The sequence below is a fragment of the Mobula hypostoma genome, chromosome 5, assembly GCF_963921235.1.
Source record: "Mobula hypostoma chromosome 5, sMobHyp1.1, whole genome shotgun sequence".
Taxonomy (NCBI): domain Eukaryota; kingdom Metazoa; phylum Chordata; class Chondrichthyes; order Myliobatiformes; family Myliobatidae; genus Mobula; species Mobula hypostoma.
In genome coordinates this window covers 127079720-127094616 of record NC_086101.1, presented here as the reverse complement: position 1 = coordinate 127094616, position 14897 = coordinate 127079720, and the positions used below count along the sequence as shown (strand labels likewise).

The 14897-nt window shown below is 38.0% G+C and overlaps 1 long non-coding RNA gene across 1 annotated transcript in view; it reads right to left on the bottom strand.

The window, feature by feature from the left end:
• LOC134346991 (uncharacterized) overlaps positions 1–1026 on the bottom strand; it is a 136644-nt gene extending 135618 nt beyond the window's left edge. The window contains exon 1 of the long non-coding RNA XR_010018057.1: positions 685–1026. This is a non-coding gene — a long non-coding RNA (uncharacterized LOC134346991). The remainder of the gene's footprint in view (positions 1–684) is intronic.
• Between the last annotated feature and the right edge of the window lie 13871 nt (positions 1027–14897).

The following is a 14897-nucleotide window of genomic DNA, read 5'->3' as shown; positions in this document are numbered from 1 at the left end:
TGCTGCTTCCTCTCTCCATTTCTCTGCCTCTCTGGCTTCTCTCTCGAGCTGTTTTAATTGCAGTTCATGCTCCCTGTTTACTATTTCCAACAGAAGCTGAAGCTCATCCTCAGTAGGTTCACCTTCCACGAACACCTCTAACGCCTCCTCATCAAATGTTCCCTTATCTATATAATATTCAACTATTTCCCTTTGAATTTCTACCTTACTCACACTCTTCTTTATCTCAATTCTCAATTCTTTAGCAATGTCCTGCAACTCATACTTTTTAGCAAACTTCAAAGTCCCCAGGTCTGGTGATTTCAGAAAGTCTCTAACATCCATTTCTGCTGTTTTTCCACACAACCAAATCAACAGTCCAAATTCAAAAGGGATTTTCCCCAAATCAATTCAAACCAGCCTCTCAGCCAATTTGTTCACATCCCAGAGGAGCCCCCAATTTATGTCATGGACCCCGTGACAGGGATAAAGAACCAGCAGAAATAGAAAACACTTTGGAGTCTCGTATTGCTATAAACTACTAATATTTATTAGTAACTACGCAATACAGTAATATAAACGTAGATAAATCAAATTAAATAAATTAAATTAGCAATGATTATATACATAAGGAAGTGTGGAATATATATATGTATGAAAAAACCAAGCTTCTTTAAGTCTAGGGGTAAAAAGATATAGTCTTACGATGTTGAGTGAAGTTCAGTTCAGTTCAGTTCGTGGTATTTAGTTGAGTAGTGATGGAGAGAGAGAGAGAGAGTGAGTTGAGTCTTCAGATGAGCTGATGCCCCTGATCTTCTCGTCGTCCTCCGAAATCCTTTACAAGTCACCGACTGTGACTTTAACCAGGGGGACCGGTCTTCTGTGGTGGAGCTATCACCCAGGCGAGGGTGGACACATAGACAACTCCCCACCAGTCAACCCCTTCTCCTCAAACTGGAATAGCAACTTGGATCAATCCACCTGATCGATCCTCCAAAATCCACTTTCTCTGCGGGCACAACAATGCTCACTCTGTGTCCAGATCATGTGTCCTGAGGTCTGTATCATCTGACCTCCCATTTATTTCACCAGGCTGAGCATCACCTGTCATTCAAAGAGTCCCTCCCTCCTTTGTCTGTAAAGGAGTACAAGCAGGCAACAAGTCCTTGAAAGTAACATCAACAATGTGCTGAAAATCATAACATTGAGTGTCCATTAATTAACATTGCCTTCGGTCACCATAGCAACTTTCGAGCTGCTCGGTGCTGTCTCTAACTCCAAACTCAGTAAAAATCCAAAGTTACTTCCAATGCCTTAAAGTAACAGTCCAACCATTAATCTTCGTCTCTCTCTCTCTCTCTTTTCAAAAGCAACATATCAGTGGTAAATAACTCTGTCTCTCTCTGCCCTTTCCAAACAAACCATCAATGATAAATGTCTCTCTCCAAACAGTTAACAGGGGTACTCCTGGATCCCCTCACAATGGCCTCTCACGTTGGGCTGGAAGGCTTCACAGAAACTGATTGTACTAAAGATTGTGTGGTACTGCCTTAGAAAGGAAGTGCGCGATTGGCGTGCAGCCTGTGTGGATCGCCAGCGGGCAGAAGTTAACCGTCCTGTCCAGGCGTCATTGGTTCCTTTTGAGATCCCTGAGCGATGGATTGAACTTGTAAATGTGTGCCTTGTGGGACCTCTTCCCTTCTCCCATGGTTTCACCCATCTCCTTACCATGGTGGACCATACCACCAGGAGTCTAGAGGTCATCCCTCAAACATTGACGATGACTGCAGAAGTGGCTCACACGTTCTTCAGCTCGGTTTGGTACCCCATTTGATATTTTCTCTGACTGCGGTCCCTAATTCATATCAGATCTCTGGGTTGTAATGGCTCAGAACCTTGGCATTAAGCTATGTCACACCATGGTGTATTGAGTTCCAGGTAGTTTTATTCCTGATGTCACAATCACCTGATCAGCCTCTTAACAACATTGCACCCTCCTCAGTAAGTTCAATACCTTTTCACCTATTGCTATCCCCCATCATGGCATACAGCACTCTTGGGTTCCTGTTGACTTACAATCCACCCCGTTTGTTTCTGTCCACCATGTTGTGCACCAATATTTCCTTAGGTCCCCTTACAATCCCCTGTTCCATGTTTTGCAACAGAGAGGAAGGACTTTTATCATAGATAAGAGGGGCAAATCTGAATGTGTTTTGGTAGGTTGCCTTAAACCAGCTCACCAAGATTTGGAGGATTCCACTCTCATGAATCTGCTGTCACAATATGATCATAAGCGTGTCAATGAGCTCTGGACAGACTCATAATGCTGGTTTTAGTGAATTCTGGGGGGGACGGGCCTGTGTCAGGTAACACAGTTGGTGGAAATGTCCATAATTCACAACCACCGACATTGAGTTTGGGGGTTCACTTTAAAAGGCTGCTCTGACATGATGATGTAATTACGTGAAGTTCTGGTATTGCACTTCGTGTTCAGTTTTTGGAGTACAATAAATGTTATTATGTCATCATTTTATTTGCAAAAACCTGCAACTACAGCCAATTCAGAAGTTCCACAGAAGCTGATTCAGAAGGCCTCAGTCCAGCACAGAGTTGAACAAACTCGCGGAACAGCGAGCTGAACCAGTCCATCTCTTGTCTCCAATCCTGACACCTCAACCATTCCAATCTGACCTGGCACTGAAGTTGTCCAAACCTTGGGTCACTTGTCTCCCATGGAGTCGGGTTCCACTGCCTCAATGAGCATGCTTAATGTGCTGTAGCTCCAATTCATATCTGCTGTCTGTATACATGCCCTCAAGATCAAAACTGAAAACTCCTGGTTACCACCATTCTTGCACAGTGCAAGTACACACCCATTCATATCAATAGAAGAAAGGTGAAGATGACTGCTCTTAAAATAAGTCCAATGTACGTGGTAACTGGTAATGCTCTTTTTTGTTGGTATTCATTCCTAAAATGCTTGTTTTGCTGGTAGCAATTATTGGCCATTTGGAGATGTCATTGAGAATTTTTCTTTGTACCACTGCAATACTTTCACATAGAGTTTCACTATAGCTAACCGGGCTGCATTTCTGTTGTACATATAATTTAGGATTATTCCAACTTATGCCAGTCTTGAAAGACTTTAACGGGAGGTAGTGGGCAAGTTAATGCCCATTCAGAAAACTGCAACATTGAGGCAACATAGTTTCTAAATGAATACATAAATGAAGAGATGAAACTCCAAAATAAAATAACCATACAAAAAATGATTAACAGATTGAGACAGGTTGAATGTTTCAAGCTGAGGACCTTTCATCAGGAGTCTTTTATTCTTTCTACAAAGTACAATATTTAATTACAATAATTACATGCTTCATAATAATGAGACCCACTTGATCCTGTGTTTGATCAATGTTGTCTGTAAGAGGAAAAGAAAAGATTATGTACAGTACTGTAGGCAAACAGATAGATGTTCTCTCTTAGTCTTTATGGAAAGTTGAAAATTTGTAACAAACAAAGGTAAACTAAAAGATAAGGTCGCGAAATAAAAGATTCTTATTGATAAGTACACTGATACGCTAAATAAAAGCTTCTTATTGATAAGTTACTGATACTACACTGATACGGTAGCCTCCTATCTGATGGCATGGACATCAATTTCTCTCTCCAGTATTTTGTTTTCTCTCCTTTCTCTCTTCTTGTATTCCTCACTTTGGCCTCTTACCTTTTCCCCTCACCTGCCTAGCACCTCGACTTGGTGCTCTTTCTCCTTCACTTTTTCCCATGGTTCACTCTCCTATCCTATCAGATCCCTTCTTCTCCATCCCTTTGCTTTTCCTACCTATCACCTTCCAGATTCTTAGTCAATCCCCCACCCTCCCCTACCCACCTGGCATCACCCATAACCTTCTAGTTCGTCTTACTTCCCCTCCACCCCCCCCCACTTTTATTTTATTCTGGCATCTTCATCCTTCCTTTCCAGTTCTGATGGAAGGCCTTGGTCCAAAATTTCAAGTTTATTCATTTCCACAGATGCTGTCTAATCTGCTGAGTTCATCCAGCATTTTGTGTGTGTTATTACTGATTATCTTGTATAAATTATTTTATTATACTTTAAAATTAGCTAATTTAAAGACAAAACTCCAAGAATTTAAAACAATATAACCTATGACTAATCAATATGACAATTGCAGTTATCAAATACCATAAAGATTGCATCTCCTTATGGAAATTGATTATGAATCTAAAAGTAAACTTTGAGCTATAAAATAGTATACAATCTCCACATTAAAATAAAGTAGAACTCTTTAAAAAGGCTGGACAATTAAAATTGGGAGAAGATATCCTTTTTTGCATCCATTTAACCTTTTATTTTTAATCTATCGTTACATAACGAACAAGGACCACTTCAAACTAGTCATCTCCCATTCCCATACTTTGAACACCATCCCTCTCCTTCCCATCTCTCCTGCATTGTCTCCTCACATTCCCACCTTTTCCCATCATGCTATCATAGACCTTTCCCCGCCTCGCATATGCTAGGATCTCACATTTCCAGTATACCACAGCTATTTGCCCCACTCCTACCATCAAATGAGCCCACCCGTGGAGTAGAGTAAAGAAGGGTAACAGCAGATAAAAGTCACCTTTAACATTTTGAGGTATTAGAAGAGAGGGCTTCCTGATAGTGTGGGGCTCTGCGGAGGGGGAGTTGAGGTAAGGGTGGGTATGTAATTTTGAGTTACTGGATTTATGACATTATGGATAGCATAATTATGGATTCAGTAAAATGATACTTAAAACCTGTACTCTGTTTAAATTCCAAATTATACTGATTCACCACCCAGGTCTCATCATGGATGAAGTGCCAATAAACCTTATACAGTTTATTTTTTTAAATTGTTGTAAAGGCACCTTAGTATTTGTTAATTTACTAGTGGTAGTATGATTTTATGTGCTATGTGTACGAGTTCTATGTATTGTGTTATACATCTTGGCCCGGAAAAATGTTGTTTTGTTGGGAATGTACGTGCGTACAGTCGAGTGAAAATAAACTGAACTTCAACTTGAACTTCGTGGCTAGTGAAACCAGCCATGTGTGCGTGGGACGTACTGATTCTGTCCAATTGAAACTACATAGGGAGAAACAGCAGATGAATTAACCTGCTATTAGGGCATTGCAATAGATTAGATTAGATTAGATTAGATTCAACTTTATTGTCATTGTGCCAAGTACAGATATAAAACCAATGAAATACCGTTAGCATCTAACTAGAAATGCAAAGAACAGTGTTATTTACAAAATAACTGTGAATAAAAAGTGCTACAGCACACAAATATAAAAATACTGAGACAGTACAATATGAGTGCAATACTGCTTAGCGCTGTGATGAGAGGTTCAACAAGGTCACAGCCTCAGGGAAGAAGCTCTTCCTGTGTCTGCTGGTGTGGCAGCAGAGGCTCCTGCAGCACCTACCAGATGGGAGGAGAGTAGAAAGTCCATGGGGACTTCCGGTAGAGCTCATGGAGTGAAGTCGTGTTCTTGACTCGCTCCATTACCTCTGAGTTTTTCTTCTTATGATCAGCTATCTTTTAATTAACCATTAAGGCATCGACTTTTACAATATTTTGAAATAAATTGGGCTCTTTGATAATCGGATGCTTTTAAGGTCTGCTATGTCTAAGAATGGGAAAAACGGGAAGGACGGCAAACCTCCGGTTAGACCGAAAGGTACCGATTTTCCTCCGACTGAACCACCGTTGACTTTGAAAGCTATATCGGATCTAATTCAAAGGGAAACTTCAACCTCTATTAGGGAGCTGATTCGCACGGAAATTTCAATTAATTTCCAGAAAATTGCCGATTCAATCGATAAGATACAAACATCTATTACGGAACATCAGTTGGCTATATCTGATCTTCAAAAATCCACGCAACAAAATGAACTCAAGATGGAGAAAATCGAAGAAACAATTAATGTAATGAAGAAGAAACTTGACTTTCTGACCTTTAAAAACTCTGACTTAGAATCCAGAATGCGACGGCAGAATCTTCGAATGATCGGGGTGCATGAAGCTGTTGAATCTGATAACCCTATGAAGTATTTTTCTCAACTTTTAAAAGATGCATTTCCTACTGTATTTCCTGACCAACCGCCGTTACTGGATCGTGTTCACAGAGTTCCATCATACTCGTCTAAGTCAGATAAACCTCGACATGTCATCTTACGTTTTCATTACTTTCATGACAAGGAGAAACTGTTTTGTTTCGTTCGATTTAAAGGTTATATTGATTTTTTGGATCTTAAGTTCTGATTCGTGGAGGATTTCAGCAAACCAATTCAGGATCAACGGGTTCATTACAGATCTGTGATGTCGGAACTCTACAAGATGGATTTAAAACCAGCACTGCTTTACCCAGCACGTCTAAGGATCCGTACGTTGGATGGAGCCCTCCGTTTTTTTTGAATCTCCATCGGATGCCCAGAGTTATCTGGAGCAATTTTCACCTTCAACATCTTAATCGTAATTTTTAGCTATCTCCGTTTGATCGGAGGTTGTGAATTTGTCGGCCTTAATTTTTTTCTTTGCCTTATATGGGCAGAAAAGTTTATTTTTGATTAACTAATATGGTTGCTAAACTTTCTTTCTATCTGCGTCATTCCTTTCTTTTTCCCAGGGGATTCTGGGTGGTTATTCCCTCAGCATCATTCTACGTATTTCCTTTGAGGCCTTAAATTTTGTAGTTTTTAAATCTACTTTTTTTTGTAGGTTTTCATAACTAGCTTATGTTAATAATTTTATTTCTTTTTTTGTTTATTCATAGGGTCTGGGGTTTGTTGCGTTTTTTTTATATTTTCTGGCTTTTTCTCTGTTATATTAAGTGTTTGTTTTAATTGATTTACTTTTTTTATTCTTTTACTGTTTTATAACTAGCTGATCTTTTTTATATTTACACTTTTTTTTAGGGAGCGTCTATTGGAAGAACATGGGGGTAGTTTTAGTGCTTGCTTCTTTCTGGCTGGTCTGCGTTAGATTTAGCCTTGAGGTCATGGGGTGGGGGTGGTGGGAGGGGCTTCACGTTTTAGTTTTTTTCTTCTTGGGCTATGTATATTATTGAAGTATTGGTTGCGTGCTCCTTCCCGGTATCTCTTATTTGTTCTGTTCCCTTTCCGGGTTCGTGGATCGAGCCTATCGTCAATCCTCCTTGTTGTGGGTTGACTTTAGGGTTTATGGAGTCTGTTATTAATTTTGTCTCCTGGAATACTAATGGTCTTAACCATCCTATTAAAAGGAAAAAAGTTTTTAAAGTGTTCCGGAGACTTAAAGCACAAATTTTATTTTTACAAGAGACCCATGTGCAGGGGGGGGACAGACTACGTTTTTTTTAAATTCTGGAAGAGAAAACAGTTTCATTCGAACTCTAACGCTAAGATTCGAGGCGTGTCTATTTTTATAGACTCCTCAGTTACTTTTATACAACATGATATTATCTCTGATCCGAATGGTAGATTTCTACTGGTTAGTGGTCTACTATTTAATAAAAAGGTAGTTTTGGTTAATGTTTATGCTCCCAATATGGACTGTCCGGAATTTTATAAATCATTATTCAATCAGTTCCCGAATTTGAATGAGTTTTCATTGATCTGGGGCGGAGATCTTAATACCTATTTATCTCCAGCTTTGGACTGTTCAGCTCCTCTACGGACCTTACCTAATAAATCTGCAACTTTGATTAATTCGTTCCTCTCTGATTCTGGGTCGACGGACATTTGGCGTTTTTTGCATCCTCAGGAAAAAGATTTTTCTTTTTTTTCACATGTTCACCATTCCTATTCAAGAATTGATTATTTCTTTATTGATTCTCGTCTTATTTCCTCAGTGATTAAATGTGATTATGACTCTATAATCATTTTGGATCATGCTCCACTTTAGCTTTCTATTAAAATTCAGGCCAATACACAAAATAATAGACAATGGCGTTTTAATTCGCTGTTGCTTCAGGATTCGGACTTTGTTAACTTTATGAATGAACAGATTGATCTTTTTTTTACAATCAACTATACAGAGGATATTTCTGTGAACATTCTTTGGGATACTTTTAAAGCTTATATTCGTGGTCAAATTATTTTGTATTCTGCTGTTTTGAGGAAGAAGCTGAAGCAGGAGGAGTTGGTAATTGTGGACAAGATTAAGGAAATTGATAAGAAATATGTTACAGCTCCCTCTGAGGAGTTATATAAACAAAGAACTGAACTTCAAATGGAACACAGTTTATTACTTTCGTCCTCAATTGTAAACCAATTAAAGAAAACGAAGTGAATTTTATGTACACAGTGACAAAATTGGCAAACTGTTGGCTAACCAATTGAAGTTTAATTATGCTAAATCTCAAATGGATCAGATTTATAATCAAAATGACTGACTGATACTTGATCATTGCGGGGATTAATCAAACCTTCTTTGATTTTTATTCTTCCTTATATCAATCAGAGTCTCCTCGAGACTCTAAACATATGAATGATTTTTTAGATAACCTAGACTTCCCTGAGATTTCACAGGATATGTCTTCTATGCTAGATACTCCCATTACCACTGATGAGATTAAGAATGTTATTTCCTCTATGAACTTGGGGAAAGCTCCTGGCCCTGATGGGTTTACCGTAGAATTTTATAAATGTTTTGCACCTTCATTAATCCCTTGGTTCTGTAGGGTTTTCGAGGCTTCATTAAAACTTGGTAAACTTCCCGAATCTTTCAATAGAGCGTCAATCTCTTTAATATTAAAGAAGGATAAAGATCCTGCTCAATGTGCATTTTATAGACCAATATCTTTATTAAATGTTGATTCTAAAATTTTTTCTAAGTTATTAGCAAACAGATTAGAAAAAGTACTTCCTTTTATTATTTCGGAAGACCAAACGGGTTTTATTAAAGGTCGTTACTCTTTTTATAACATTCGCACACTGTTAAATATTGTTTATACCCCCTCACAAAATGTTCCTGAGTGTGTTATCTCTTTAGCTGCTGAGAAAGCTTTTGATAGAGTAGAATGGCCTTACGTATTTAAGGTGCTTGAAATGTTTAATTTTAGCTCGAAATTTATATCCTGGATTAAACTGTTATATCATTCTCCTGTGGCCTCGGTCCGTACTAACTCTCTAAGCTCACCTTTTTTCCCTCTTTTCTGAGGTACTCGACAAGGTTGTCCTCTTAGTCCTTTATTATTTGATATTGCATTAGAACCCCTTGCAATTGCCATTCGAGAATCTCCAAATATTACTGGGATAACTCGGGGCTTAAAGTCCCATAAAATATCACTCTATGCTGACGACTTACTTTTATATATTTCTAATCCTCAAAAATCCATCCCTGCTGTTTTAGAGTTATTAGCACAATTTAGTCTCTTTTCAGGTTATAAATTAAATCTTAGTAAGAGTGAACTTTTCCCGATTAACAAACAACTTCCCTTATATCATAACTTTCCATTTAAATTGATTAATAATTATTTTTCATATCTTGGGATTAAAATTACTTGTAAATACAAAGATTTATTTAAGATTAACTTTTTACCCTTAATTGACCATATTATTCAACTTTCATCTAAATGGTTTCCTTTATATTTAACTTTGATTGGTCGTATTAATGCAGTTAAGATGTTTTTTCTGGAAAATTTCTATATATATTTCAGGCATTACCGATTTTTGTTCCAAAATCTTTTTTTGATAAAGTTGACTCAAAAATTTCTTCATTTATTTGGCAAAATAAAAACCCGAGACTGGGTAAAATACATTTACAGAAAGCTAAGAGAGATGGAGGTTTAGCATTACCTAACTTTAGATTTTATTATTGGGCAATTAATATCCGACATATGAAATTTTGGTTACTTGACCAGGATATACTATCCATTCCTAACTGGGTAGCATTGGAATTACAATCTGTTCAGGGCTATACACTTGGCTCTATTTTAGGTTCCTCTCTTCCTTTTGATTTGAAACGCCTCAAACAGGTATCTAACCCGATAGTTAAATATACCTTACGTATTTGGTTTCAATTCAGAAAATTTTTTGATCTTAACCAATTTGGGCTAGCGATTCCTATTTTAGGTAACATATTTTTTCCTCCCTCTTTCACAGATCGTGCTTTTCAAATTTGGAAGACTAAGGGTATTTCACGGTTTTTGGATTTATTTTTAGATGGTTCCCTTATGTCTTTTGAACAATTATCTAATAAATATAATTTATCAAGAACACATTTTTTTAGATATCTACAAGTTAGAAATTTCCTAAGTACTATACTTTCTTCTTTTCCAATGCTTCCTCCTACATACATTTTAGATACTATAATTAACCTTAATCCATGTCAGAAAGGTGCATCGGCTATGATTTATAATATTATTATGAAACTTAGGAAAGCTCCATTTGATAAGATTAGGGTAGATTGGGAACAGGAATTGGGGTCTATCATTTCCGTGGATGATTGGGGGCAGATTTTACAATTAGTCAATACTTCCTCTATCTGTGCTAAACATTCCCTAATTCAATTTAAAGTTGTTCATAGAGCACATATGTCCAAAGATAAATTAGCTCGCTTTTATTCTCATATTAATCCTTTTTGTGATAGATGTCTGGGGCAGATAGCCTCTTTAACTCATATGTTTTGGTCTTGTCCTACTCTGGAAACTTTTTGGAGAGATATCTTTAATATTATCTCAAAGATATTGAATATAGATATCTCTCCTCATCCTATTACTGCTATCTTTGGACTACCTTTAATTTTCAGTAATCTTTCTCCTTCAGCCCATAGAATGATTGCATTTCTTACTTTAATAGCGAAAAGATGTATCTTACAACATTGGAAAGAGCTTAATGCTCCCACCACCTTTTTTTGGTTTTCTCTGACGATATTATGCTTGAATTTGGAGAAAATTAGAAGCAATCTTTATGACTCCTCATTTAAATTTGAACAGACCTGGAGATCTTTTATTCAATATTTTCATTTAATGTAATTTTTTTTCTTCTCTTTTTTGCTCCATATTTATATACTCTTCTTGTTTTTTTTTACTGTTTTTAATGGAGGTCGGGTTTGAGGACGTGATTTTAAGTTCTTTAACTCTACTTGGTTCCAAGTTAGCCCATTGCTTTGCTTTGCTTTTAGTTTAGTTGCACGGTGGGTTTTTTTTTTTGTTTTCTTTTCCTTTTCTCTATTGATATATATATATATATATATATATATATATATATATATATAAATTAGTATACTATTATGTTACCTTAGTATGTTATGTTTAAATTACATTGTTTGTATCACTTTTTTTTCTGTATTAATATTAATATAATCTGTTATTATATTCTAACAGTGTATTAGTGCCTATATGGCTTACCTTTTTGTATACTTATTCAATAAAAAAATTTAAAAAGAAAGAAAGAAAGTCCATGGTCAGGGTGAAATGCATCCCTGATAATGTTTTTCACCCTGCCCAGGCAGCGTTTATGGTAGATGTTCTCAATGGTGGATAATTGGGTACTGATAATCTGCTGGGCAGTTTTCACCACACACTAGAGTGCTTTGCAGTCCGATACAGGACAATTGCCATAGCACACTGAGATGTAGTTGGTGAGTATGCTCTCAACAGTACAGCGATAAAAGTCCGTCAGTATCCTGGGACAGAGGTGAGTTTTCTTGACGCTTCGCAGGAAATTAAGGCGCTGTTGCGCCTTTTTGATCAGGCTGGAGGAGTTCAAGGACCAGGTGAGATCCTAGGAAATGTGGACACCAAGGAATTTGAATCTTGATACACACTCCACTACAGCTCCGTTGATGTAGATGGGGATGTGGTTGTGACTCCTAGCATGCCTGAAGTCCACAATGATCTCCTTGGTCTTCTGGGCATTAAGGGTCAGGTTGCTGTCTGCACACCACGTGGCCAGGTGCTGGACCTCATCCCTGTAGGCCATCTCGTCATCTCTTCTGATCAGGCCAACCACCGTGTTTTCATCTGCAAACTTGATTATGGAGTTAGAATCATGTACAGGAACGCAGTCATAGGTGAAAAGGGAGTACAGAAGAGGGCTCAGCACACAGCCTTGAGGCACACTGGTGTTCAGGATGAGAGTGGAGGTGGAGAGGTTGTCTCAGTTAACTGATTGGGGTCTGTTAGTCAGAAAGTCCAAGGTCCAATTGCAGAGGGATGAGCTGATACCAAGCTGGTGAAGTTTGGCAATCAGCTTAGAGGGGATCACAGTATTGAATGATGAATTAAAGTCAATGAGCAACATTCTGACGTAAGAGTTGGGGCTGTCCAGGTGTGTCAGGGCAGAGTGAAGAGTGAATAGTTGTCCCTGCCATTTAGATCAGGGCAAGTCTACTTTGTCACTTAGCCTTCTGATTGATTGTATATTCATAGAACCAACACTATCACAAAAGGGTCATTATTTGGGTACCTGGACACTTTTAGAACAGACACCAATAAGAAATATTCAAAAGCAGTACTGCTAGTTGGGATGTACAACCATTGTAAATATGTAATCCTTTAAATTTATCTGACTATATTCAAAATGCCACAATAAAGTTAAGAAGGAGATTATAACAATTGAAACTACTATTCATTGTTTATTCACAAACACGAGGAAATCTGCAGATGCTGGATGCAGTTTCCGGTCCTGACGAAGGGTCTCGGCCCGAAACTTTGACTGTACCTCTTGCATTCACCAGCAATTTTTATATTCATTGTCTATTGTTACCTTTGAGTTGAAGAATTTTGTGTAAGGAAATGGAGATTCCCTTGGGTTCTCCTGGACTCTCTCACACCTGGTGGTTTACTTCGTGGGAAAAAAAACTCTATATTTCCTAGTTAAAGCTTCTGTTGGCTCAGTTTTAATCAGCCTCAAGGTTTGGGGGTTCACCTGGGATACATTGATGACCCACTGTGCGGCTAACAACCTCAGCAATCCAAGAGGGTGGGTATTTTAAAGAGTATCATCCCATGCTTGGATCCGCTCAAATCAAAGACCACAGAATCATGAGGTATCAAGGAACATAGTGGAGAGCTGAACTGTGTCCATGTGCTTCAAACAGTTTTGAGTAGTTTGGTGAGACAGGTCCAGCAGTTGCAAAGGGTGGTGACTGACTGGGATGTCAGAGGGCTGCACATATGCTTGTTTGGGAAAGTGTAAAGGAGCATACTAGTTTGTGAGTGTTTGTGTGTGTTTGTGTGTGTTAAGAATAAGTTTGAAAGTTTGGAAAGCAGTTTTAAGTGAAAGAGAATACAAAAGCCATCATGAGTTCAGTGTGAGAGAACATGTCCTTGGGCTTTAATTATTTACTATTTTATTTTTATCTTTCCATTGACTTTTGCCTAATATGGGGATTAGTGTGGAAATATTTGAGGTGAGGGCTTATACCCAGACTTACATGTGAGGATGAAATCTATTTAGGTCAGACAACAAGAGATTGAGTGCATTTTGTCAGAACTGTTTTCCCTTCAAGTTGTTTGTGGGAATTCAGAATTCTGGTGCTGACTCGAAGAAAGAGTCATTGAGCACTACAACACAGAAACAGGCCCTTCAGCTCAGTTAGTCCAAGGTTATACTGCCTAGTTCCAATGATCCTCATCTGGACCATAGCTCTCTATACCCATTCTATCCACATACTTAACCAAACCTCTTATAAATATTGAAACTGAACCTGCATCCATCACTTACACTGGCAACTTGCTCCACACAAGCACTACCCTCATTGTCAAGAAGTTCCCCTTTCACCCTTAACCTATGACTTATATTTCTAATCTCACCCAACTTCAGTGCAATTATCCTATCTATACCCTTCATAATTTTGTATAACTTTATCAAATCTCCGCTCATTCTCTAAGATTCCAGGGAATAATGTGCTAACCCAGCCAGCATTCTTTATAATTCAGACACTCAATTCCAAGCAACATCCTCATAAAGGTTCTCTGTATTCTTTCAATCTTATTGATACTTTTCTTGTAGGAAGGTGACCGGAACTGCACATAATACTCCAAATTTGGCCTTACCAGCATCGTATGCAACCTAAGCATAGCTTCCAACCTCCTGTATTCAATAAGCTAATTTATGAAGGTCAATGCGTCAGAAGTTTTCTTTCTATCCCTATCTACCTGTGACACCACTTTCAAGAAATTATGGATAGTGTTCTCAGATCCCCTCATTCTACACACTCCTCAATGCTTTACTGCTGAGTGCAACACCTAACACTTGTCTGTGTTAAATTCCATTTGCCATTTTTTTGCTGATTTTTCCAGCTGATCCAGGTCCCATGGCAAGCTTTGATAGCTTTCTTTGCTGTCCATTATGCCCCCAATCTTGATGTCATCAACAAATTTGCTCATCCAGTTTACCACATTATTGTCCAAATTATTAATATAGAACTGATTCTCCTGGACTTTCTCTGCTCGAGGTTTACTGTATGAATAAAGATTTTTATATTTTCCAGTTACAGCTTATAGATATTGTCAGTCACATTATCTACCACAACCCTCCCGACACACCCACTATTATCCCTGTGAACGTAGTTAGATCAGCACTTGATCAAACACATCTGAAAGAAATTGACTGGAAGTCTAGACAGTCTGCGTCCTTCACTCCATCTTAGCCTCTTGCACAAGTTAGTGTTATTTCAGAAGAGCGGCAAAGCAAGCAGACAGAACTACTGCTTTAATCAAACTAATAATGGTGTAGTCGTGTATCAAATGCAAGCCAGCTTCTTTTCATTAGCATGACAAAAGTGTTTTTTAAAATATTTACAACCTAGATAACAACACTATTGATATGATAGGGAATTAAACACTTCATTAATTTTATACCAAAAGAAGTGAATTACAAATGCACAATGTGTATGAAGTGTCCAGAGAGGGCTAGCACCTCTGTCATGTCCAT